Source organism: Stegodyphus dumicola, chromosome 10, assembly GCF_044657685.1.
Source record: "Stegodyphus dumicola isolate Sdum_Otavi_A_Nest chromosome 10, ASM4465768v1".
NCBI lineage: Eukaryota > Metazoa > Arthropoda > Arachnida > Araneae > Eresidae > Stegodyphus > Stegodyphus dumicola.
In genome coordinates, this window is record NC_140777.1 from 77,387,885 (window position 1) to 77,415,758 (window position 27,874).

Consider the following 27,874-nt stretch of genomic DNA (forward strand, 5'->3'; position numbering starts at 1 on the left):
AAGGGTAATAAATTAAGCACTGTATCTCGTAAGAATTTGACAAAACAAAATTGCAGTCTTTAGAGAATGCCTTGTATTTAATTAAGACAGACATATTGTCGAAATATTTAAGTAAGTTATTTCACATGTTATCTTTTCCATACGAAATCAGTGTTTTAAAAATAATGAAATTTCAAAGGATTTATTCTTAATTACTACGAACTAACTCAGATAAAAAAGTTCTTTGCAGAAACTAATTTTCGCCGTGGAGAAAATGCCTTCTATCTACCTGGCCATCTTGAAGATCCATAAAAGAAGTCTTATATTGACAATAAAAATGGATATCGAGTTTCCATAGCAACCATGTATGCGTCTCAACCGTACGCTTTCAGACCTTTGGAGTACGAAAGAGTGAAAGAGTTCGAGATACCAAAGAGTACAGAAAAAGAAATAAAAATATATATATAATCCGAAACGACTTCCGTTTGCTGATTGGTTAAGGAGTTCTAGAAGAGCGCCATCTGGAGGGAAGCGCTTTTGATGAAAGACGGGGCTTCATCAGCCATCCTCAACAGCGACAACGCGTGAAGTGAGAGCGAATATATTCCTGCGCCTGACAGGAATGCTCCCCAGTCAGCTTGTGTTACAACTTTGTGATGGGTTTGATAACAGCGATGAATTCCGTCTGTTACTCTACAACTATTAACTGTAAAAGTGAAACAATGTAAACAATTCTGTTTAAATTCTGAAAAAATATTGTAAATTAATTTCAGAAACATTTCTTTGAAGGCGCGTAAACTTTATAGTTTAAACTGCATGAGGTGATATATATTTTGGCAAATGCAAGTCTTCAATCTGTGGCACCAGACATTGTTAAAAGTTTCATAGAATAAACTGTATGCATTACTGTCATATTAAACAGTGACATGTATATTTTAGTTCTAGCTATCTTTAAGATCTACGAACTAAATATTTTTAGATCTAGCTTTATGGACATATGTTGAACGCCAACTACGGAAGTAAAAAGCACTTTTTCTCAAAATGAATAATAGTTCACTAAATATTGAGAAATAACTGAATGAACTGAGATTTAATACCAAATGATTTTTGGACTGTCTAAAAGACTTTTTAATTTATGTCAGAGTATTGAATTTTTCTGCACGAGTTTTGAATGAGTCTGCAATTAATAAGAACTGTTGACAGAAATTTAAGCTTTTACAAAGCAGATTTCTCTAGTAGCAGAGAAAACTGAAGTATGCATTTAAACAAATAAGTGACTGTTTGATTGGTTAGAATATCCATCATGTAAGGGGTAAAGCTACTGACTGCGTAAGTGCGAAATATTTGCAACAGAGCAAGAATTACATCACCTGTCTTGAAACCAAAGTTTAGCTGTTATGAGTAAGTACCGTAATTAGAAGTTTTGAAATTTCTTTGCTTAAATAAATATACCTATTTTTTTTAATTAAAATCTACTTAAAAATTAATGAAATTTTTATTTTACAATTCTGTTTAGAATCGTTTTAGCTTTTGCAGTTTTGAAATTCTAATGAGTAAAATTAATAGAAAAGGAATTTAATCATTATATTTAAAAACATATTAGTATTAACATTTATTTTGTTAATTCTATTAAAGACATAAATTATATTTCGATTATTAGTGTTATGTTTACAAAAATTAATGCGTTTACACACTTTTAAGTAATTTAAATCATAAATAAGAGCATAGAGTAAGAATAAAATTAAACTATTTTATTATGACATTCTGCTTTATAATTACTCTTTTAACTTTAATAAAATTTATTCAGTGGCTGTATATCAAAATATTAATGCCTATAAAAGTTTCGAAGGCTTGTGTTTATCGTCTATGTTTTTACCGATGATTTTCTAAAATTTAGTTAAAAACTGTGTAATCTAGTTTTAAAAATAAAATTGTAATAAATTATGTTGGCACCCAACATGTTTAACATAAGTTTGATAGCTTTTGGTTTTTCCTTTAATTTGTATTTTACAAAAAGGCTTTATTGATACTAGTGATTTGAAACGGTTAAATGACATTTGTTGTTTAGTTTTATTTTTTATCATTCAGTTTATTAGTATCAAAATATTTTGGGGAAAGTTAAAGTTATGACTGACATAGCAAGTGCAGTTTATTTTACTTAAAGCAGGAAAAACTATATATCATATGAGTTATATAACTATTCGTAAAATGCTGTGACAAATGAATAATAAAATATAATCTGTATTGTCAAATAAATACGATTGAAAAAATATACAATTCTAGATATACTTAAATTACAAATAAATATTTCTATTCCATTTTAGCATTATCTGAGATTTATTGAAAATTTGTGTCTTCTTTTGAGATACTGTTGCACATTCTTCGGAAAATCAGTTATCACAGGAATCTTTGCCAAGCATTAAAATCTGTTAATATTATGTCATATATTGCAGTTTCATACTTACATAATAAAACAGTTGTATGCTTAATGATATATCATTATACATAGCTACACATTACTCTAAGACTAGCTTTAAAACATCAATTTGTTATTAATTTATGAAACTGCTTTCCTTTATTTCAATTTGTAAAAGAATTATGCCCCGCTTTAAATTTAAAATCTGATATTAAGTTTTATGTTAAACGTAATTTAGCTAAAAATCTGATGCTAATCTTATATTAATATGCGACAAGCTCAGTTGGAAGAAGAATAGTTTCTACCAATGCAAAGAATATCGTAAAGATAAAGCAGCTTTTGACATCTCAACCTTTATCATTAACCCTTCAATTCAGACAATTTATCTGTGAGTTTTTTTTAACAATTGGAAATGTTTTTTTAGTCCAAAGGGATTTGAATCCCGAAGGACTATTAGTTTCGTTTTGGCATTTTGCGTCGGACTCATAAATGTCGGTTCACTTTTCAAACTGTTGCCACAAAATGTTAGAGTCCTGCATTATATTTGAAGAAATTAAATAATGAAAAATCTGCATAAATGTATGTATATTTCTCGTATTGTGATAAAACAACGGTACATAGAGTCATCGAATTTTGAATAACGTAAACCTCCAACGAATATGAGCATGTGGAAGACCAAATTTGAAATTTGAAATTTGTTTTATGATCGATTTCCTATTTTTTAAAACTTTGACGAATTTTTGATTAACAAACTCAAGGATTTCAAAGCGAGCAATGGCAACGTTGTGCAGAAAAAACATTTTTATCTCCAGCGCGTGAGTCTCTGTATCGGAAATTCTAAAGATATGCTCGTTTTAAAACTATTTTGCGATATTGCTGTTGCACTGCATCTTATGGTTTAAGTGCGAAGAACATGATATTTAATAAAGAAAGGTAACACACAAAATGTTAAAAAAAGCCCCTTTGGACGTAATTTAAAATCTGAAACATTTCAGATTTTTTTCTTTTTTTAGTCCAAAGGGATTTCAGTCCCGAAGGACTATTGCTTTCGTTTTGGCATTTTGCGTCGGACTCATAAACATCGGTTCACTTTTCAAACTGTTGCCACAAAATGTTAGAGTCCTGCATTATATTTGAAGAAATTAAATAATGAAAAATCTGCATAAATGATTGTCTATTTCTCGCATTGTGATAAAACAATGGTACATAGAGCCATCGAATTTTGAATGACGAAATCCTACTGCGAATATGGGCATCTGAAATCCCAAATTTGGAATTTGTTTTATTATAGATTTTATATTTTGTAAAACTTTAACGAATTTTTGATTTACAAACTCAATGCTTTAAAAGCGAGAAATGGCAACGTTATATAGAAAAAAATACTTTTATCTCCAGCTCGCGAGACTGTGTATATCGGAAATTCTAAAGATATGCTTAATTTAACATTATTTTGCGATATTGCTCTTGAACTGAATTTTATGGTTTATGTGCAAAGAACATGATATTTAATAAATAAAAGTAAAACTCCCCTTTGGACGTAATTTAAAATCTGAAAAATTTCAGATTTTTTTTTTTTTTTTTTTCTTGTTGTTGTTTTTATTCTGGTAATGTTTTCATTTTTATCAAAGATATGGAACTTATTTTTAGCCAATGAGTTTTGGTGATAATTATCATTTGCATTAAGTTTAAAGATGCATGCAATATGTACTGAAATTTATTTGTTACAATTATTACTTAATTTTTTTTTAAATAATTATTGTTTAAAAATAAATGTTAATTTTTTTTTATCTTAAATTAGCTAATTATTATTGCGTACAATAGATCATATGCTAACATATGTATCTTGGTCTGCAATATGACTCGAGAAATACTGAAAGAAATTCGCTTGTATATATATATATATATATATATATATGTTATTTCGCGCTATATTCATTTTGGCCGCTCAATACGTTTTGTAGATGCTTCAGCAAATTAGAAGTTCCTGAAGAGTTCCAGTCCACTAGATCTGTTTTGTGTTTCCCCTTATTTTCCTTTTAAGTTTTGGTACCTTTCCTGAACCTCTCATTTTACCCACGCATTTCCTCGCCAGAATGCAAATTAGTTAAGTGAAGTGAGTATTTAAACGGACGAATCTTGTAGTTTATTCAGAGTATGATTTCGATAGCCAGCGCACGTTACTAGTTTGTCCCTGCTATCACGCGGAGTTTATTCCTTTTTGGCCATTTAATAAGTACATCTCCGAGTATATATATATTACCTTGAAAGACCGAAATTGGAGAATGTCGACTTTCGCAGGAGAATGTCAACATTCACCAAATACGTCGGTGAAAGATCGAATATTGCATTACATACTTATACACTGCTCAAAAAAAAAAAAAAAAAAAAAAAAAAATGGGACAGTGCTATATCTCCCGTTCTACTGGGTCTATTGACAAAATTCAAATTGCGTTCTTCATGTCTCGAAAGCGCGACTTAGGATATATGTTAGATTTATACATATCACTATTCTAACATATGTATAAATTACATATGTTAGGTATTTTGACACAAAATCGGACTTTTTCTGAAATAACATACCAATTCTTTTACATATTTCGATTCTACAACTCAAATTACTCCTAAATATGAAGTTTTGTAAAATTTGGAGCGAAATTTACGGAGAAATTCACAAATTTACGTTGGCACTTTTTTTTTTCAGTTCGCGCCAAGAATCACTTGGCGAACTTCTTAATATATGGCAACCTAGTTTCCTTTCCCGAAAGAGGAAAAAAAGTCACCACGTTCCTTTTTTCCAAATGATATTCTTTATATTATATTTTTAATTATAACTTATTATTTTAAGTAACTTTTTCTTTTTCGAATTTCATTTTAATTGTTTAAGTTGCACGTTTTTTCGAATAACTGTTTTAAAAATTTATATTTACCAATTCGAACTGCGTAAATAAAGGTGCAGCGTTTATTTTTTTTTAATATTTTTCTTTATATCTATATTTTGTCATAGTTATTATTTTAGGTAATTTTAAAATTTTTATACTTTTATTTCAATTGTTTGTGTTGCATTGTCTCTTCAGATAATTGTTTTAAAATTTTCTATTTATTCCTTCGAACTGAGCATTTTAAATATATTTATTAATATAAATTTTTCAGAATTTGATTTTATTTATTTGAATTGCTTTTCTCTCGGAAGAATAATTTGTAACCCAGACTACGATGCGTTTGAAAACTGCATATATTAAAAGAGAAAATACAGTAAAGCACAGTTTAACACGCCTTTCAATGTTCCGTTCAGAAAAGATATATATAAATAAGAGAGATGTATAACCGAGATTTTAACTTAGGATGACTTGCATACACTGCTTTAAACAGTTTTATCATTGTGCCCATTGCTTTACACAATTTTATTCTACATTTAGTTTCTTAAAATGTTATTCATATTTTAATCAAATATTTTATTTTTGAAATCGCAAGAATCAAATATCATAAGATTAAAAGGTTTCAAATTTAAAAAAATAAATACTAATACTAAATTTTACGCAAAAATTTATTTTTTTTTCTCTTTTTCTTCAGGCATTCTACTTTATTCTTGCTCTTTTTCTTTAGGCATTCTGCAAGTATATTAAAAAGCATCCAACTTTTCGAAATATCTTGATATTTCTGACAATAATTTTAAACAAAGTTGTCGCCTTCCATTTCATAAAGGCCCACAAACGGCCGAGCGGTAAAGACGCTGAACACTGGTAGTTCAGTCCGAGGTTCGAATCCCGCGAACGTGCTAGCCGCATGGGCGTTTTCGTGATTTTCCCGATGTGTAACGTGTATACGAGCCAGTTTCCCTTACAAAGTCCTCCACGAAGCCATCCCTCCCTTTAGGCAGACAGCCCTCGTGTGCTTTGCCATAATTAAATAATCCAATCCAATCCAATCCTTAATTAAATATAATTGATTTGTAAATTCTACTAGAACTGACAGTAAGAATTGAAGTGCAAATAAATAATATGCTGTGCAATCTTGATTAATATAAAATTAAAAATATTTGCATAGAAAAATGTTTGCATTCAGACAGAAGGTTTTTTGAAATATTTGCAGTTACTTTATAAGAAGGATTTATTAATAACCGTAATAATTACTTATTATATTACTGATGATTAGGATTCAGTTCTTGACAATTACATTCTAAATTAGAATTTTAAGGATATAATGAAAATACGCTACGCACAAAAATACATTTTAGGATAAAAATGAGTTGATTTTTTATGTTTTAAAACTTCTTAAATTCATTTAATAAACATCGTATCCTCGTTGTTAATTGAATCCAGAATGTTGGTGTCGTTTATATAATTATTTTTACTTGTCCACAGAATCTGCTGACTTATCCAGCCATTAACTAGCTTCAGATCATTTCTAGATAACGATTGAACTTCCATTAATTCAGTCTCTAGAGGGTTGTATGTTTCTATCATAATCTGACTTTTATAAAAAATGATTATCCTAGATCTTATGTTTCTATAAAAATATACTGTGCTTTAAAAATATGGATGATAGTATCAGCCGCTCTTTCAGCCACTTCAAAAGCAACAGTTTGTTTAGAAATAAATGATGCAGTTAATGTCATAAAATTTAAATAAACATCAAACGAAAATTCTCAGTTTTAGACAATGCGATTTAAACGAAGTAAAGTAGCAGACGATTAAAAGCCGAAGGTAAAAATTTACTCTTATTAAAAAAAAAAAAAAAATCTGAACTGTTTCAGATTTTAAATTACGTCCAAAGGGACGTTTTTTAACATTTTGTGTGTTACCTTTCTTTATTAAATATCATGTTCCTCGCACTTAAACCATAAGATCCAGTGCAACAGCAATATCGCAAAATAGTTTTAAAACGAGCATATCTTTAGAATTTCCGATACAGAAACTCACGCGCTGGAGATAAAAATGTTTTTTCTGCACAACGTTGCCATTGCTCGCTTTGAAATCCTTGACTTTGTTAATCAAAAATTCGTCAAAGTTTTAAAAAATAGGAAATCGATCATAAAACAAATTTCAAATTTCAAATTTGGTCTTCCACATGCTCATATTCGTTGGAGGATTACGTTATTCAAAATTCGATGACTCTATGTACCGTTGTTTTATCACAATACGAGAAATATACATACATTTATGCAGATTTTTCATTATTTAATTTCTTCAAATAATAACATTTTGTGGCAACAGTTTGAAAAGTTAACCGACATTTATGAGTCCGACGCAAAATGCCAAAACGAAACTAATAGTCCTGCGGGATTCAAATCCCTTTGGACTAAATAAAAAAAAAAAAAAAAAGATAGAGAGAAATTTAAAAAAATAGTTAAAAATTTGAATAATATCATCTACAATTTTTAAAAATAGCTTTCCATATAGTACTAATAAATATTTATTACGCATCCTTGAGGGAAAAAATGTCATATTATAATTCTCCGTAAAATTTTACTTGAAATTTAAGGTTAAAAATAGCTGTGGCAATTCACTGTAACAAAAATCCATAGACCACATTTGGCGTTATTATCGCTCAAAAAAAAGATGCCAAATTTCAAAATGCGAAAATATGTAAATTCGTGTATATCTTAGAAAATTTTGAATAAAAAAATCTAATTTTTTGCAGATATGCTTAAAAATGCACCTACTTTAAGATGATTTTAAAAATTTTATAGGTTATAATTCAAATTTTTTTTCGAAAAAATTATAAAAATTATTTAAAAATAAAAATTTAAAAAATAAAACACAAACAATGGGTAAATTTTATTTGGAATGAACCTAAATTTCGAAATGTGAGAGAAAAAATTAAAAAAGTTTAATAAAAAAAGAGATATTATTAAATATTTGCCAAATTCAATTAACATTGAGGAGCTAAAATGTTGAGAGCTAATATTTTAAAAACTACTCGCACGATTTTTACAAAATTTGGTATTCTGGCATAATTTGAGTCGTAGAATCGAAATATGGAAAAACATTGGTATGTTGTTTCAGAAAAAGTCCGATTTTCTGTCAAAATACCTATGTTAGAATAGTGCTATATATAAATCTAATATGTATCCTAAGTCGAGCTTTCGAGACATGAAGAACGCAATTTGAATTTTGTGAATCGCCCAGTAGAACGGGAGATATAGCACTGTCCCATTTTTTTTAGCAGTGTACATTCGGCCCCTCATCGGTGTATGTCGACAATCACAGATATGCTCTGGTGTAGGTCAAAAAGAGAGAATTCGACGAAGAGGCGACTGGCTGTTTCCCGCCAAGTCCTTTGTTCTGGTGATAGTCAGTCAGCTTTGTCAGTCTTATGTAAGATTTGATGGTGCAAGCAACATTTTCTTAATTTTTTTTCCAATACCCTAATTTATACTGAATGGATATTGCTGCAGTGAATCGTGATATTTTTCTTGAAAAGTTAAATGCATCAATTGCGGGTAAATGAGAAGACAATTGTTTTAATTTTTCTCAAGAAAAGTACTCTAAAATACTTTCTAAAGTAGTTTCTGCTAAAACTAAGTGCAACACACCTTTTAACTTCTACTATTGACCTTTCTCATTTTTAATGTACTGTGTGTTTTAAGTTTTTTATGTTCATAAGTTCTTATTTTAAGTCTCGAGTGCGTTATTTTGTGACTGAATTATGGCGAAGAAAATACAGTATTCTTATATGTTCAACATTCACCATTAGTACATGGTGAATGTCGACATATGCCGGTGTAGATGATGCTGCGCATGTCAGCGGCCATATTGGTTGTGGTTTTTGTGTGCTCCGTTAAAAGTGATAAAATCTTGGTAATTATACAACTTATGTTTGTGAAAATGTGATTCTTCCATGGATTACTAGTTGCGGTTGCGATATTTGTGGTGTTTCTCTGCGAAGAAGGGAAATCTCCGAGGATAGGAAGACTTTTAAAATTGTTGCTGTCCGCCGCCCTCATTTGCATATTCTGAGTAAGCATTATCTCTCAAGGTTTTTATATACTGTGCTAATAACTTTCGAGTATAAAATAGGATTTTATATGTGTTTCTCTACGTATTTATTGAAAATCGTGATTTGGGTACATGTATGAAAAATGTTATATGCATTTGTAATTCTCAGTAAGCGTTAGGCTTAGTGTGGCGAAGGTATGTCGACACAAGGGGTTTGGTGCAACAACCACTAAAGTCTTTCTGCCCATCGAGAGGGTGAGACGAGAACTTTTGATGCGCCAAAATTTAAGTCTTTCTGCCCGTAGGTTGATTTGTTTAATTCCCGTCAGAAAATTTAAATTTCTGCTTAAAAAATTATTTTGGAACTATTTAAAACACAAAGTGAGATGGTTCGTCCAAAAAATAAAGAGCCTAAGGGGCAACGCCCCGACAATGAGACGCAGTCGGCCAGTGCTCCAATAATAGATAAGACACAGAAAGAGAGCAGTTCACGACAGCTAGACGTTGATATAACTTTGGTAGATGCCAGTACAGAGTATCAAGAGGCTTCAGAGTGCTATGCTAATCTAATTGGATATTTAAATAGAGACGACATTTCCACAAAAGCAAACAAAAAGATACGAGGTTTCTTTGACCATATGTTAAAAATAGTCTCGAGGCAGAGTTACAAAATAGCCAATTTGGAAGGACAAATTGTACAAACTAAGAATATAGAGACATGCATCCAAGGAATAGTCGCCACTCAAAAGCTGTCTTATACAGAAGTTGCAAGATCTCGACGGCCATCCAGAAGTAGTGCTGGATCTATACGATCACAATCAAGATCACGGCAAGAGACAGAGCATGTATTACTAGACTATCCTAAGACTGAGGGTAGTACATCCGACGAGGTAAAGGAGAAGCTGGTGAAGTACATAGATCCAGGGAAATTCAAAGTAGGCGTCAAGAATATAAAGAGAATCAATAAAGGAGGGCTCCTAGTAGAAGTTACGAAAAAGGAAGAACTGGCAATACTTGAAGAGGCCATAAATGAAAATCGGATGCTGAAGGACGTAGTGGAGACGAAACATCCACAAAAAAGAAACCCCAGAATAATAGTCTACAATGTCAACGAGAAAATTAATAAAGACGAGATAGTAAACTTCATTAAAACACAGAACACCGACCTAGCAGAAAGTGAATTAGAGGTTCTGTTCGCCATAAAGGCCCGCTTTGGACAGCACCGGGTTCTATCTATAGACCCAGTAGCTTTCAAGATCCTTATGAAAACGAGGAAATTGAACATACAATGGTCAAGAAACAACGTAAGGGAGTTTATAAAGGTTTCGCAATGTGTCAAATGCCTTGGGTATAATCACCCAGCAAAATATTGCAAGAAAGATAAAGTCTGTGCCGGATGCGTCTCCATAGACCACGAGAAGACCAATTGTGACCAATAAAACAGTCAGCTGTGTCAACTGCACAAAGGTGAATAAACGATATAATACAGGCCTTGATGCCCAACATGATAGCCGAGATAAATGCCCATGCTACCTGAAAGAGCTCGAAAGACTAAAACAACGAACAAATTATGGATAGTATCCAAATAATCCAGATTAATCTTAAGCACTCCAGGAGTGCAACAGAAAACTTAAAGATACATTTTGAACAGAACGACAAACTCAAAGTAGCATGTATCCAGGAACTGTACACAGTACAGAACAAACTGTACGGATTCCCAGAAAATATAGGAAGTTCAACACTCGAACAGACGCAAAAACTGCAGTGATTATAGTGGACTCAAATCTCCCAGTTCTGGAACTTTTCAGCTCTCCGGAGATTATAGCGCTTGCAATAGGCAGTGACTCAAGATTTATACTAATCACGGTATACTGTCCTCCATCGCAAGACATTGCACCAATCCTGACAAACCTAGAAAGGTTTATGCAGGACAATAACAACATGACTACAATAATTACCGGAGATTTCAATGCCAAAAGTTCCCTATGGGGCTCACATAATACGGACACACGAGGCCTCAAAGTATGCGAATTCATTTGCCAGCACTGGGATATCGATTGTCAATGAGATAGGGGATACACCAACCTTCGCAGGAGTAAGTGGCAACAGCTGGATTGACCTCACACTTATCATAAGTAGAGACAGAATCAGGATCGATAATTGGAAGGTAACGGACGAAGCAAACAATAGCGATCATAATAATATCTATTTTGACGTCTCCAGCATTCATTACCCAACATGGAGAAGATCGAAAATCAATGTACGACATACCGACTGGCTAAGTTTCAAAAGGTATGTCTCAAAATCTTTAACTGACCCTAGAAATCTGACAACTATCGAAGAAATCGATAAATATGTAAGAGAAGTTACCACTAGTCTTCACGAGATCTATCAAAGAACAGTTCTCTCACATAACTTGAAACCAAGATCGCGCACCTGTCCATGATGGACAAAAAAATCTCACTATTCTCAGGAATAAGGTCAGAGCAACAAGGAAAAGATTCCAAAAAACAACTGGAGAGGAAAGGACCCATAACAGGCTGCTTTACCAGAGTGTACGTGCACAGTACCGGCAAAAGATGTATAAAGAAAAGAAAAAGCGTGGGACATGACATGGAACAAAATCACTGTTAGCTCTCCGTTCGGAACATACTTCGATCTAGCTAAAGGGAAGAGCATGGATCCATTACAGATAGGTTCAGTTCAAAAAGAAGATGGCACAATGACGAGTACAATTGAGGATACAATTAGAGAAATCATGAGGTTCCATTTTCCAGAAGACGACCCCAACGAGGACTCTACATATCACGCAGATATCCGTTCCCAATCAACCGAGATTCCAAACTCGGAAGACGATCAGCCGTTCACACTCGAAGAAATGCAACGTACGATAAACTCAACACGCCGAGGTAAAGCTTCTGGGCTGGATGGCCTCACAACTGAAACCATTGAAGAGCTTAGGCTCGCGGACGACAAACAAATTCTAGCACTCTTTAACAAGTGCCTTGAATTAGGTTATTTTCCAAAGGAATGGAAAAACGCAGAGCTAGTATTGTTCCAGAAAGATGGAAAACCAATGACCATGCCCAGTTCTTACAGACCTATCTGCTTACTCTCAGCGTGGGGCAAGGTCCTTGACAAGATGCTTACGCAGAGATTAACGTATTACCTGGTCAAAAACAAACTACTTAACCCCGCCCAATTCGGGTTTACTAAAGGGCGGAGCACCACCGACGAACTCAACGGTGTTCAAGACATCATCTTAAATAACAGACAAAATAACCTCCATACGTGTATAATATCGCTTGACGTAGCTTCCGCATTCAATAAACTATGGTGGCCAGAGCTCAAAACAAAACTAAAAGACCTGCGATGTCCAAAGAATCTTTACCAACTGATCACAAGCTACCTCACAGAACGTCAAGTGACCTACAAAAGAGACGACTTAAATATCACGATGATTTACCACAAAGGAGCCCCACAGGGGTCCAAAATCGGACCCATCTTGTGGAACATAATTGCAGACTCTGCGTTGAACATCAACTTTGGAGACAATGCCAAGATACAAGCTTATGCCGACGATATTATACTCATAATAGACAGAGGCAATAGGATAGAGCGTAAAGCAGACGCAGCACTCAAATTGCTTAAAAGATGGAGTCAAGACAACAAACTGTGTTTCAGTATTGAAAAAACACAGATGATAGTCTTTCCAAAAGGTTCAAAAATCGACGCGAATCCACCACGCCTAAAGTGGGAAGGGCATCCACTGCGACGCCAGGATACCATTAAATATTTCGGATTCACGCTTGATAAGAAGCTCACGTGGGTATCACATCTTACGGAAGTCCGAGATAAGACGCATCGAATCATCAATAAAATAAACAGGATAATCACAGACAAGTGGAGCCAAAAGGGGCGCCTATTAAAACATCTATACCTTAATGCAATTGAACGCATGATCCTATACGGCTGCCCAGTCTGGATGAATGGCACAGCAAGAATATGTCAAAAACTACATCAAATACAGCGAATAATCCTGTTAAAAATCACCAGTGCGTATAGCACCACGTCAAACGCAGCACTTCAGGTTTTAGCTGGCACGCTCCCACTCGACATAAAAGCAGAATTAGAAAGATCAATCTATCGAATTCTACATTATAAAGTGGACCTTCACACTAAAAAAGATTTACATCTATCCTATGCCAGCATAGAAAGCTTCCAAGATCCCCCTGACTTACACCCAGGAGATCTACCCATCCTTTCCTAGTGCAAATCGCCACCCACAACAAAGAGAGATTTTTTCTGACGGTTCAAAAATTTCAGGACGAGTAGGGGCAGCGTTCACGGTCTTTTCGAACAATGAAGAAATTTATCAAGCACAATTCCGTCTAAGCAATCATGCTTCAGTCTTCCAAGCCGAGTCTCTAGCACTCAAAGAAGCAGCACTGTGGTTAGGTACGCAACCAGCAGCTCACACTTCATTCTTCACAGATAGCATGAGCGTTCTGAATGCGCTGAATTCCTTTCCTCCAAAACATCCGCACACGGCAGCACTTAGAGAGATCTTCTTGACGTTAGGCTCTCCCATACCTTTAAAGATCAATTGGATAAAAGGACATACCGGGCAGAAAGGCAACGAATGAGCGGATGAACTAGCTAAGACTGCAGCTCTCAAACCAGAAATTGACAAGGGAGTTCCGCTTTCAGCAGAAGTTGCAAAAAGGCTCCTCAAGACAGCATTTCAAGAGACATGGTCATCACGATGGCAGGAAGAAGAGACAGGAAGTTTTACTTACAACATCTTCCCAATACCTTCTCTCAAGAGGCTGAAAGGCAACCGATTCTTCCTCCAAGCCTGTACCAACCACGAGAAATTCCCAGCGTATTACAGGCGATTCCTCAGACGGGACATCAACTGTTCTTGCGTTTTTCGCGGGGAAGACGCGGACGCACTTCATTACCTGCTCTCCTGCCCTCTGACAGAGCACCTTCGACAGCAGTTCTTTCCTTCCGACTACATCACATATCCTGTGAATAGACTGTTCACGGACTATTACTGCAACAAGGGCATCTTAGATATAATGAAGCAAGTGAATGAAAATAGTTATATCCAAGAAACTACAGATTAATGTAAAATGTAGAAAGGCGGCCTAACCTTCATATTGCTAGCAATGATTAGGATGACTTCCTAACCCTGTAGTGCCATTAACTCAGTTTGGCGGAACAGGTTAAGTAAAGGCCGGTGTAAGTCAGAAATAAGAGTATTTGGAAAATTTTCGGACATACACCAAGAGACTATGTGAATGTTGACATTCACCAAGAGACTATGTGAATGTTGACATTCACCGGTGAAAGTTGACATTCTCCATATTTCGGTGATTCATAGTAACATATACATCCTGTTGACTCAGCCTAGGAATTTAAAATTGTTAGTCCATCACTATTCTTTATCTTTGAATTTATTTGTGAACTATTCTTAAGTTCCATCAGCAAGTCATCCGTGTTACTGTAAGCACGACGTACGTGTTAAGAGTGTGTTAAGAGAGTGTCGCTTAAACACTTTATGAGTGTGCTGTTTGTATTAAGAGATGAAAGCAATATTTGTGCTACGAGTTTGACGAATAATAAATGGTTATTGTATCCTTCTTCTGTGTTGGTATTTTTTAGGCTTGTGCGAGAAGTCTCCAGGTTCCTTACTGAGATCTAGTGGTATTTATGACAGCAAAGACAGTTATATCATGCAATATTTCTTAAGCAGTCCTCACGGCTATGCGTTCTTTTGCAACACAACCTTCTAATGAAAAAAAAAAATTATAAATTTACTAAGAACCTAAAATTAGTTAGTGTATTAGCATATCCCACCAAAAATCGTTCCCCTTTTATATCTTTATTTTTTAATCGCTTTAATTATATATTTATCGCTTTATGTTTCATAGGCATTTGAAGCGTGTAACGTCAATTTACTGATTTCTGTTGCGAGTTTATTATGATTTGGATGTAAGTAAATACATCGCTTGCGCAGTTTGTTCAAAATGTTATAAGTGCCCGAAGAATTAGCAGATGTGTTACTTTATACAGAATTACTGCATTACTCCTTTGGTCCAAAGCAAATGCACAGTATATTGTTCTATTCCTTACAAGAGTGTAAGTGTAAGGTTCACTTACACTCTTGTAAGTCTAATGTCATTCACGCTTTACGTGTGGAATCTAGGGAATTATTGCATTTTAGATTTCTGTCATGTAACGCCTATGTATTTCTGGTGGAATTAGATTAGTACATCCAGCTGGTTAATTGATAGAACCATGGTTAGGTTTCTAAGAAGGGTTTTGATTTTTTACATTCCATGTTCAATTTTCTGCAGAACTGCATATATAAGTAAAAGGAATGTTACATGAGGGTTTGCATGGAAGGCCCATATGTTGTTAACCTAAAATGGGTATAAATTTGCGAGAGTCTGGCTAAGTAAATTTATAATAGTACATAAATATCATATTTATACCGAAGTTTTGCATAGTCATTACTTTTCGGATAGATGTAGACTTAGAAAGCAGACAAAGTTATTCTAATCCATAAGCTTATAAGGAAATAAATGTGTATCTCACAAGGTCCCTCACAGTATAACGGTTACTATATTGAGCACTGAATTAGAAGGTCCAGAGTTTTATCTTGGGAAAGAAAGAAAACTGAATTTTCAATGATTTCTAATCCCAGGTTCTCTTCTGAAAGCAAATATTTTATATGAGATTCGCTTATGCCCCGATAAGAGATATTTTATATAAATAAAACATCGCGTCTTTTTAAACTTCCATTTGTAGAGAGAAAAAAAGAAAACCTAATATTAGATAAATGGTTTTTAAATGAACATTTAACATTTTTGAAAAATTAGAATTCATCGGTAAGGCACATTCCCATTTTCATCTGAAAACGTTTAGGGAAATTATTATCGTAAATCATTTTATCCCAACTTTCTTTAGATCAGTGCTTCTCAAGCTGTTTCAAGTCACATGATATCTCTCAAACCAAAACATTCCACAAGGCACCTGGCAAGTATAAATAGTTACAGGACATACTATGAAGAGACACTTTTTTTCTTGAGATGAATATTGTGTTCTATTTCAATTGAGGTTCATTTATGTGATTAAGGCAAAGCCGCGAGTGCTATCTGCTTAAGGGCGGGGGCTTCGTTTAGAGTTACCGAGGGAAACTGGCTAATATATACGTTACAAAAGCGGCAAACCACGAATACATACACGCAACCAGCTCGTTCGTGGGATGCGAAACTCGAACCGAACTACCAGTTTTCAGCGACTTTACCGCTCCGCCGCTGGTAGGCAGTTTCAATCTAAGAACTCAATACTAGGAATTAGTAAGACTTTCAAACATTTGCAGTATAATTGGTAACACTCTGAAGCCATATATTTTTTTTTTTTCAAATAAGATTTTTATTTGAATGAAACAAATAAAATGAAAATATCTAATCTATACATCCTCAGTGACTGATGTTTGATATGGTTTTTCACGTCACGTTTACGAATGTAATTGTCAGCTATTATTGGAAGAAATTATGATTAACTTTTTTAAAACTTATTTTTAGCGTTGGAAGAATTTGCAATTAAATTTTTAAAAATTAATTTTTAACCCAAAAGGGCCAATTAACCCAGAATGGCTATTACTTTCATTTTGGCATTTTGCGTTGGTTCTAAAAAGCGAAGAATTGCTAACATTTAATAAATAAAGTTAATGAACAAAACATTAAATGAACGTCCCTATGTTCGTAATGTAAAATCTGAAAACCTTCATTTTTTTTTATATAATTATGACGTAAACTGCAAAAATAAAATTAATTCTTCACAAGAAATGTATGCTAAAATTAAAAATTTATTAAAAATGAAAATCAGTAAGTAAAATAAGTCTTTATTTGCTATTTACAGTATTTTTTCGTACATTTAATTCTTATTTGAGTGAGATACTTGAGCTTCTCACGTAGCCATTTTGTATCTGGATAGGTGGCAAAGAGTGTTAAACGCTATTAGTGGTCTTTCAGTGATGATCTCCTTAAATTAATAATAGTGAGAGTGTCACACATGTATGTTGTAGCGAACTGGAAAAAGTTGTTTATAGCCTTTCGCCAACGAAGGGACACTACCCATTTTTTACAGTTACCAAGAATTACGATAATAAAAGAGCTTTAAAATTAGATTTAAATCTACAATCACATTTTAGATTTGATAAATTATCTTTTTCTTTTGCTGATAAATCGAATGTTATGTGATCGAATAAGGAGGCAGATACATTTGAAGCCCAATAAAATTTTCTTATCTTTGTTAATTCAATGTGGTCATGAATCTTTCTCTCAAGCATTTATAGTGTTGATTTCAGTTTCTAGCAGTTCCTTTTCAGGATTCGAATATCTCAAAACATTACGAATTAGATCATTTCCATCATATCTTTCCGAAGTTGAATTTTGTTATTAAATCCATGAATTTTTTGTCAATTAATAAATTCTAAAAGGGTCCTTGCGTTTTTTAATCGAGTTGTAAAGACTAGGTATTTTTTGAAAGCAGAGGAGGTGAAAAATGAGCAATGCCCTCGCCGGGACTCGAACCACGGAGCTCTCGAATACACGCCGAGTGTGCTGACCATTACATCATGAAGGCATGTTAAAAAGGCAAAAGACTTACCTTATATACTCACCGTTTTAAAGGGGCAATGATTGTTTTACCACGATGCGAGAAATATACATACATTCATGCAGATTGTTCATTATTTAATTTCTTTAAAAATAATGCAGGACTCTAATATTTGGTGGCAACAATTTGAAAAGTGAAACGCCGTTTTAGAGCGAACGACGCAAAATGCCAGAACGAAACGAACAGCCCTTCTGGGCAAATTGCCTCTTTGGGCTAACAGTTCTAAGAATAAAAATAAATAACAAAAGTAATTCTAATAATAAAAATAACAAAAATAATCCTAAAAATAAAAATAAAACGAGATGATAAGAAGGACAAATAATGCTTCTAATATTTCGCTTCTAAAATTTAAAGATACAAAACGCGAATTATCTATAAAACCATAGAACGTATAAAAATTGAGTAGTTTACTCATTCCAGTTTCCATAAAAGTAGAAATTAACTATACTCTCAAATAGTACACCTCCATCCTGGACAGTTTCCAACAATGTTCATGGTTTATGGTAATTATGTATGTAATTTAACACTTTAAACTTTACTATTACTTTCGCTACGTATTTGAAGAAGAAAAAAGGAAAGAATGAGAAAATTAGAATAGAAAATAGAAATTTTAACTAAGATGAAACACTGAAAGTCTTAAAGAGTCTGTGCTAAATGATGCAGAAAATTAACCCATAATTTATCTCTCAACCGTATATAACCTCAGAGACCCAGAAAAATAATTTAAAAAAATTGAACGAAATGCATCATTACGTTGCTGAAATAGAAATATTTCCTTATTTATTATCAACTCAAAATATTCCCTCTAGAAATAAGAAATAAACGCAAAAGAATCTGATACAGAGAAAAAAATAATAATTTGCTTACGGTTTTTGGATATAGTCCAGCATTTCATGATTTTATTTTTCCTACAGATGCCATTCATCTGTGATTTCTTTAGTTAATACGCACGAATAGATTCTCTGAAACTTGCAGATGGACCTGACAATCCTTAAAGTATTTGTTTCAGTAAGTTTTAAAAATGCTGCTCTGAGAGCATTTGGAATACGTCAATCTAAAACTGCGATTCCGAGCTTTTCAGCAGATGTTCAGAAATCACTTGCTGTACTTCATGTGTAACTCTGTATAAAGACTGAGTATTTTAGATCTCTTTATGTTGCTTAGTTTAAACTAACTGACTTTAGTTCAACTAAACTTTAGTTAAGCTAACGTAAAACTGAGCTTTTACGAAAATGAAAGGTTTGATTTATATCTCGTTTCTGAATTTCGTTTTTGGTAACAAGTGTAGAAATATAACTGTTACATTCATGCAATTTCAGGTACTGATTTCAGTCCTGGACAACGATTAATTCCGATAGGAAACGTGTTTACAAATATTATAGGGACATTCCTTGTCTTATATTCTTGAGATGTCATCGAGTGCTCTTCTGTTTTAATTCCTATATCCCAACTCCCAGTTCGTGAAAGAGCAGGCCAAAATTTTCAACAAATCTCTTACGTCTATACGTTTTCCATATTTTATATGCAATACTTTCAGTATTTTACTTTGCAAATTTGAGTTTTTCTGTTAAGCATCTACTTTGCAAAATGACAAAAGTGATCCCACTATATGATATCTCTTAATATATCGCAATAAAGTATGTATACTTATAATGTAGTTCCTCCCGTCTTCCAGCATACCTTCGTGGTGCAACAGTAGCGCATTCGGTACGTATTCGAGAGGGCCAAGGTTTGTGTCCTTGGGGAGAGTATAGCACATTTTTCACATCACTTGCTTCAAAACAACCTAATAGCTCTACAAGTGACGCCCTAGCTAAATGGTGGTAGACAAAAATTCGTCACGACCAGGCTATAGCGATTGGGGTCCCTTAATACCCAGTCGCTCATTAAAAGAGAGGATATATAAGGAATTTCCTCCCTCCTTCCAGCGTGCCTTCATGGTGTTACTGTAACATACTCGACGTGTATTCTAGAGCTCTAAGGTTGGTGTCTCGGCGAAGGCATTCCACACTTTGTCACGGCTCTTCCTTCAAAATAACTTAATGACTCTGTGTACTATCTGATCTACACAATGCTGCTTAGAAAATAATAAACGAATAGAATCATATTTGTATCACATTGAAAGCATAATATCGTCCACAACACAGGTTGTACAGGAACGTTAATATTTATCACTGAAATTTCAAAATTTCTACGAAATAATCACAAATGCAGCAAAAACATGTCTGTCATTATGTAAAGAATCGCTCTACACTCTGTACGTTCATTACAGATGTTTAAAATGTTCAGCCTTGGTGAGTCGGTTGACTTCGCTGTCAGCCTGTTGATATTGCATAGCATTGACGTAGCTCTTAAAACGCGTTGCACTTGTTATGATTATTGCACAATTTTATTCAATTTTATTTTAAATTTCGTTCGAAATGTTGGTTTCGTGATCCCAACTGACTCATTTTCGGAAACCTAGAAGGCATTTTGGATCTCCTGTAAGATATGTTTCGTACTAAAAGATGTGAAGATGTGGTCAGCATGTCGTGGACCAAAACCAGCATGGCTAAAATGTAGGGTAACAGACGCTTTACGACGCAGTAATTTTTGTGTTCACTGGAGGAAAACATTACGTTAGCTATATTTCCATCTATCTTTAAGTCTTCTGCCTAAAAGCTAAGTTTAAAATTATGAAATATTACCTAATAGGATAAATACAAAATTACAAACGTTAAGAGATTAATTGTGCATTGATATGTAGGTTTCTATTAAAATGTTGCACTTATTATATTAGAAACATTCAAAAACCGTAGAAAATTGTGAATCATCCTCTAGAAGATTGTATGTAATAATAAATGCGGACAGTATGCTGTTGGCCAAAACATCATGCCAAAATGTCGCTTAAAGAGTGTTGCATGAACTAAATGTGGCAACGACACATTAGCGTATGTTAAAATATATCTTAATGTTCGTTTTGTTTCAGAATTAATGCATATACATTGACTTTTGTTTTAATTTTTTACTTTGTTTAGATTTTTTTTTAATATTTTGTACATTACTTCTTTGACTTTAATTTTCCACAATTAAAAACGTTTGAAACTAAGCACTGATTTTCGGTGAATCAATACTCGTATCCAGATATGTAAATAATTTTTTTTCTTACCATTATTTGTTCAGTGTGCAGTTATATTTTAAATATTCAGCGAGTAAACTAAAACGTGTAAAAAAAAAAATGAAAATTATACACGCTAGGCAAATTAAAACTCAAATTCTTAGTGCTAAAAATTTAGTAAGTTGAAAAAAAAGGAATATTCATCCAAGAATCTGAAGTCCTAAATAAATAACTTAGTGTTTAATCAAGAGACGAATTAATTTCTTACTTTTTCGCTTCACCAAAGATAATATTCATATATTGGATTACAAATGGCTGTATTAAATTAAAACGCCACCTGTTAAAATTAGTTTCAAAGAATTCAGCAGAATGTTAATTTTCTTTCATTTTTGTAGTACAGTTTTTCGACTTTAACGCAAATTCATATATTCTTCTGTTAATATTTATTAGGAAATCCATCAACCACTCCTGGCGGGCTAATGTATTTAAATGTTCAAATTATTCTCCTTGAAGATTCTCAATTTAATTGCGTATTGCGTAATGCAAATTTTAATATATTATTCCTTAATTAAGACACAATAACACGCCGAATAAATACTAATTCAGAAGTCAAACAACAAAAATCAGCGTTAATTTACAAAATTTTCACAGGACTAGTTTCGATGGTTTTACCGAACCATCATCTTCAGCTGCAAAACCGCAAATGAACAAGACAGGAAATAATGTTTAGATAAGATAAGAAAGCCTGGACAAGAATAAGCAAGTGGCGCCATCTGTTGGCGAAACCAGAACTAAAACATAATTTCTCTAAAAGCCGAAGGCAAATTTGGATTGGAATTAGGATCGTTAACTAGAACAGAAAGATTTTTATGAATGTGAAATGCCTCTAGAAAATCCAGTTCTCCAATGGAAGATGTTTTTTGAATAATTTTGGCAGCAGAAAAATTGAAAGTGTGATTTTCGGACCAACAATGTTGAGCAACAGAAGACTTCTGTGTTTCCTTTTTTCTAACATATGCCTTATGTTCTTTGAAGCGAAATTTTAAGGCTCTCTTAGTTTGGCCAATGTAAATTAAACCACACTGGCAAGGAATCCTATAAATACCCCAGGAATTCATATCCGGAATGGGGCCCTTGAGTATAGAAGTTGGAATTTTATTGATGGGAGAGTAAACAACCCGAAAGTTATTAAATTTCTGCAAAATATGTGCAACTTTATAGCTAATTGATGGAAAGAAGGGAATGACAACAGAATTTTTATAATCTCCTAAAATAAGAGTGTGGCTTTTAGTGTGTTGAGATGAGAATTTTTTAACTGCTTGATTAATAATGTTGGGTGAAAAGCCCCTGTCAATAGCTATTGCTTTTAAATAATTTAGTTCTTCATCAAGGGCTAGTTTGGAGGAGCAAACTTGAAGAGCACGGAAAACATAGGAATAAAATGAAGCTAACTTTTGTTTAGTCGGATGACATGATTTAAAGTGTGGTGGAAGGCAAACCGATGAAGGTTTACGGTAAACTGTAGTACTGAAGTTGGATGTGTTACGTGTGACCAGAATGTCGAGAAACGGAAGAGAATTGCAAGTCTCAAGTTCAAAAGTGAACTGAATAGCAGGATCAATAGAATTCATTGTTGAAAGAACTCTATTTAAATCATCTTTATTACCTTCAAACAGGGTAAAAGTATCGTCTACGTAGCGGAACCATGCCGGGAAGTTTAAAGTTTCAAACAATTTTGATTCATAATAATGCATGTAGATATCAGCCAGGATGGGACTGAGGGGGCTTCCCATGGCTAATCCCTCAGTTTGCTTGTAATATTTATTTTGGAAAACAAAATGTGTTTGTTTCAAACAGAGTTGAGTGAGAGAAATTAGCTCATCAATTTCGATGCAAGAGAAATGAAATTCGCGAAGTCTGGTTTCTAGACATCTTAATGCACCCTCCATTGGGACATTGGTGAATAATGATTTTACATCAAAAGAAACCATGTGTAAATTACGAGGAGAAATGTTTTTAACCTTTTTTACAAACTCTATTGAATTTTTTATGGTGTAAATGTTATTGTCTAATAGATTGGAAAATCTAGAAACTAAATATTTAGCTAATGGATACGAGGCAGTACCTAAATTTGATACAATAGGGCGGAAAGGAATACCACTTTTATGAATTTTGGGAAGAGCATATAATCTGGCACAATTCGCAACAGATGGGATAAGCGAATGTTTTAAGTTGCTTGAAATGATTTGCGAAGATTTGATCGCAGTTTTTATTTTGGATAAGTCCGAAGGTGAAGGATCTTTAGGGATCGGATTATATGGTCCTTCGTTTAAGAGTTTAGTGACACCATCGATGTAAGTGTTCTTATCCATGACGACTATCTGGCCACCTTTGTCGGCCTTTGAAATGACAATATCCGGGTTAGAATGAATCTCGCGCATTGTAGCTCTTTCTCTCGCAGTTAGATTTGGTTTCAAAGGTTTATTATTGAATTTCACATTATGAGCGATAAGATGCCTAATCATTTCTTTTCGTGAATCTGAAACTTTACTGAACTTGAAAGCTTTTTCGATAGGAGCCAAAATCTTTGGAATCGAGGGTTTACAGGTTTGTGAGAAGTTAAAATTATATTTTAGAATTCTCTCTTGTTCTTCTGAGAGACTAACATTAGAAATATTAACTATTGGCTTGATGTTTACAATGGGAAGATTTTTTGAACTACTTGAACTGGAAGACTGTAAAATAAGTTTTTCGAATTTAACTGCAAGGGTGTTTTTATGACGGTTAACTGCATTCTCCGTTCTAGACCAAGACTTTTGTTCAAGGGCAGTGAATTTTGGATATGTTTTAGCGAGTTCCAGATGAAGCTTATAGAGTTCATGTTCAATTTTGGGCAATTGTTGACGTGTATCCCTTTTCACGGACCGAAATAAGGCAAGTTTGCAATTTAACAGAATTCTTGAAACGCGACTCGAAGGTTTTTGATTAGATTTGATTTGAATAAAATTGGGGATCAATTTTTTACATTTACATTTATGTAAAAAGTCAAGATGATTCAGGAAATTTTGCCGTTTCAGGCGTAATTTAGTGAAACGATTAACGGATGAAGGCATGATAAACAATGCAGAAAATCAAACTAAATTAACTGAGCAATAATAAAGTACACACAAAATAGCAGAAAAATCCCTCACTGAAATGAATAGAAAACAAAATGTGGCAAAGGTGGCCAGATAGTCGTCATGGATAAGAACACTTACATCGATGGTGTCACTAAACTCTTAAACGAAGGACCATATAATCCGATCCCTAAAGATCCTTCACCTTCGGACTTATCCAAAATAAAAACTGCGATCAAATCTTCGCAAATCATTTCAAGCAACTTAAAACATTCGCTTATCCCATCTGTTGCGAATTGTGCCAGATTATATGCTCTTCCCAAAATTCATAAAAGTGGTATTCCTTTCCGCCCTATTGTATCAAATTTAGGTACTGCCTCGTATCCATTAGCTAAATATTTAGTTTCTAGATTTTCCAATCTATTAGACAATAACATTTACACCATAAAAAATTCAATAGAGTTTGTAAAAAAGGTTAAAAACATTTCTCCTCGTAATTTACACATGGTTTCTTTTGATGTAAAATCATTATTCACCAATGTCCCAATGGAGGGTGCATTAAGATGTCTAGAAACCAGACTTCGCGAATTTCATTTCTCTTGCATCGAAATTGATGAGCTAATTTCTCTCACTCAACTCTGTTTGAAACAAACACATTTTGTTTTCCGAAATAAATATTACAAGCAAACTGAGGGATTAGCCATGGGAAGCCCCCTCAGTCCCATCCTGGCTGATATCTACATGCATTATTATGAATCAAAATTGTTTGAAACTTTAAACTTCCCGGCATGGTTCCGCTACGTAGACGATACTTTTACCCTGTTTGAAGGTAATAAAGATGATTTAAATAGAGTTCTTTCAACAATGAATTCTATTGATCCTGCTATTCAGTTCACTTTTGAACTTGAGACTTGCAATTCTCTTCCGTTTCTCGACATTCTGGTCACACGTAACACATCCAACTTCAGTACTACAGTTTACAGTAAACCTTCATCGGTTTGCCTTCCACCACACTTTAAATCATGTCATCCGACTAAACAAAAGTTAGCTTCATTTTATTCCTATGTTTTCCGTGCTCTTCAAGTTTGCTCCTCCAAACTAGCCCTTGATGAAGAACTAAATTATTTAAAAGCAATAGCTATTGACAGGGGCTTTTCACCCAACATTATTAATCAAGCAGTTAAAAAATTCTCATCTCAACACACTAAAAGCCACACTCTTATTTTAGGAGATTATAAAAATTCTGTTGTCATTCCCTTCTTTCCATCAATTAGCTATAAAGTTGCACATATTTTGCAGAAATTTAATAACTTTCGGGTTGTTTACTCTCCCATCAATAAAATTCCAACTTCTATACTCAAGAACCCCATTCCGGATATGAATTCCTGGGGTATTTATAGGATTCCTTGCCAGTGCGGTTTAATTTACATTGGCCAAACTAAGAAAGCCTTAAAATTTCGCGTCAAAGAACATAAGGCATATGTTAGAAAAAAGGAAACACAGAAGTCTTCTGTTGCTCAACATTGTTGGTCCGAAAATCACACTTTCAATTTTTCTGCTGCCAAAATTATTCAAAAAACATCTTCCATTGGAGAACTGGATTTTCTAGAGGCATTTCACATTCATAAAAATCTTTCTGTTCTAGTTAACGATCCTAATTCCAATCCAAATTTGCCTTCGGCTTTTAGAGAAATTATGTTTTAGTTCTGGTTTCGCCAACAGATGGCGCCACTTGCTTATTCTTGTCCAGGCTTTCTTATCTTATCTAAACATTATTTCCTGTCTTGTTCATTTGCGGTTTTGCAGCTGAAGATGATGGTTCGGTAAAACCATCGAAACTAGTCCTGTGAAAATTTTGTAAATTAACGCTGATTTTTGTTGTTTGACTTCTGAATTAATATTATTCCTTATTAACAGAAAGGTAAATATATATATATATCTGCTTTGTGTAATGGAAATTAACAGTTAATATTATTATTATCATTCAGAATGAAGTATGTTAGAAAATTTATCTATATATATATACAGATAAATTATATATATATATATATATATATAATTTATGTATATATATATATATATATATATATATATAATGTATGTAAATGTATATACATATATATATATATATATGATTTACCAGCTTTTGTCCGAAATAAATAGATTGGTGAAGAATCATAGATGTAGTCGTAGCTTAAATTATCAGACGAGAAGTTTAAAAAACAGGATCAATTTATTATTGGTCAGGAGAAATGGCAGTTGCAATAATCAAGACTCCGGAGTAAATAGAAAAGAACTACTAATAACATTTTGTAAGAATTTTACTGCATCGTTACATTAAAGAAAAGACCCCAATATTACTCTGCGAGTTCTTTTATAGCCTCTGGAAAGGCGGTACTTCCAAGAAATGACGTTAGCCTCGTGAGCCATTCCAGTTCGCTTTAAATAACTCCAGAACATTCTATAACTGTAGGTGTAGAAAAGGCGGGAAAAACCACTTGACTACGGGGCTGTGGATTTAATTCCAAGTACTTTCAAATAAGAGATCGTCGCCATTAAAAAAGAAAAAGAATATACAGTTAGAATTTTAAGTGTAATTTTGACTATGGAATTTTATATATATATATATATATATATATATATATATATATATTTGTAATTTAATTTACTGTATGTAATTTAATTTACTGTACTGTGTGTAATTTTGACTATGGAATTTTTTCCATTTTTGTATGTTCTTTTTCTTTTTTAATGGCGACGATCTCTTATTTGAAAGTACTTGGAATTAAATCCAAAGCCCCGTAGTCAAGTGGTTTTTCCCGCCTTTTATACACCTACAGTTATAGAATGTTCTGGAGTTATTATATATATATATATATATATGTATAGTTATATATATATATATATATTTGTATATATATATATATGTGTGTGTGTGTGTGTGTGTGTATGTGTGTGTATATATATACAGAGTGGTTCCAAACTATACATAAAAAATGTAAAGGCAGGTAGAGCGGGCCCAAATAAGCATACTTTGTATAGAAATGTGTATGCGGTAATGCCACGTTGTGGAAGTAGAGAGAGCTAGTGTGTACGGCGTATAAACGCACTGTGCTAGCTGGAGCCTTCATTTCGCTTGGTGAGCAATTGAAGAAAAAGAAGACTGCATCGGAAAAATTCAAGCTAGCACTGTGCTTAGCTGAACTTCTAGACGGCATGGGAGTTTAATTTTCCATCTCCTTATGTAAGATGACTGAACTATTAACATATAGACTCGATAGATGGCACCACATTACAGTGACGTTTCATGATGTCTCGCTTTGCTCCGCCCTGTTTAGTTTGTGGCCCCTTCTTCTCCAGCTTCCTCTAAGTAAGAAATGACATGCCAGGAAACTTTTATCGCCATGCGCATTTTAGGCTTCATTCTCACTGAGCCGGCAAAATGACACTTTTGTGTAATAGTTCTAAAGATATGTTTATAAGTTCATTCTTAATTTTCCGCAATGATCTCGAGCAGCATGCATCGTTACACCAATGCGGTCCTACAAACATACAATTCATGTATGAGGCTGCACAAGGAAATGGTTTAGCTGCTCAAAGAATGTACAGGGCGGTCTTAGCTGAAATTTTGGCC

At 33.6% G+C, this 27,874-nt stretch overlaps 1 protein-coding gene across 1 annotated transcript in view; it reads left to right on the forward strand.

Moving 5' to 3' along the window:
- Positions 1-567: 567 nt before the first annotated feature.
- Positions 568-27,874, forward strand: part of LOC118188878 (G protein-coupled receptor dmsr-1-like) — a 236,971-nt gene continuing 209,664 nt past the window's right edge. The window contains exon 1 of the mRNA XM_035359399.2: positions 568-1,380. The gene's annotated coding sequence lies outside the window, so the exon portion shown is untranslated. The remainder of the gene's footprint in view (positions 1,381-27,874) is intronic.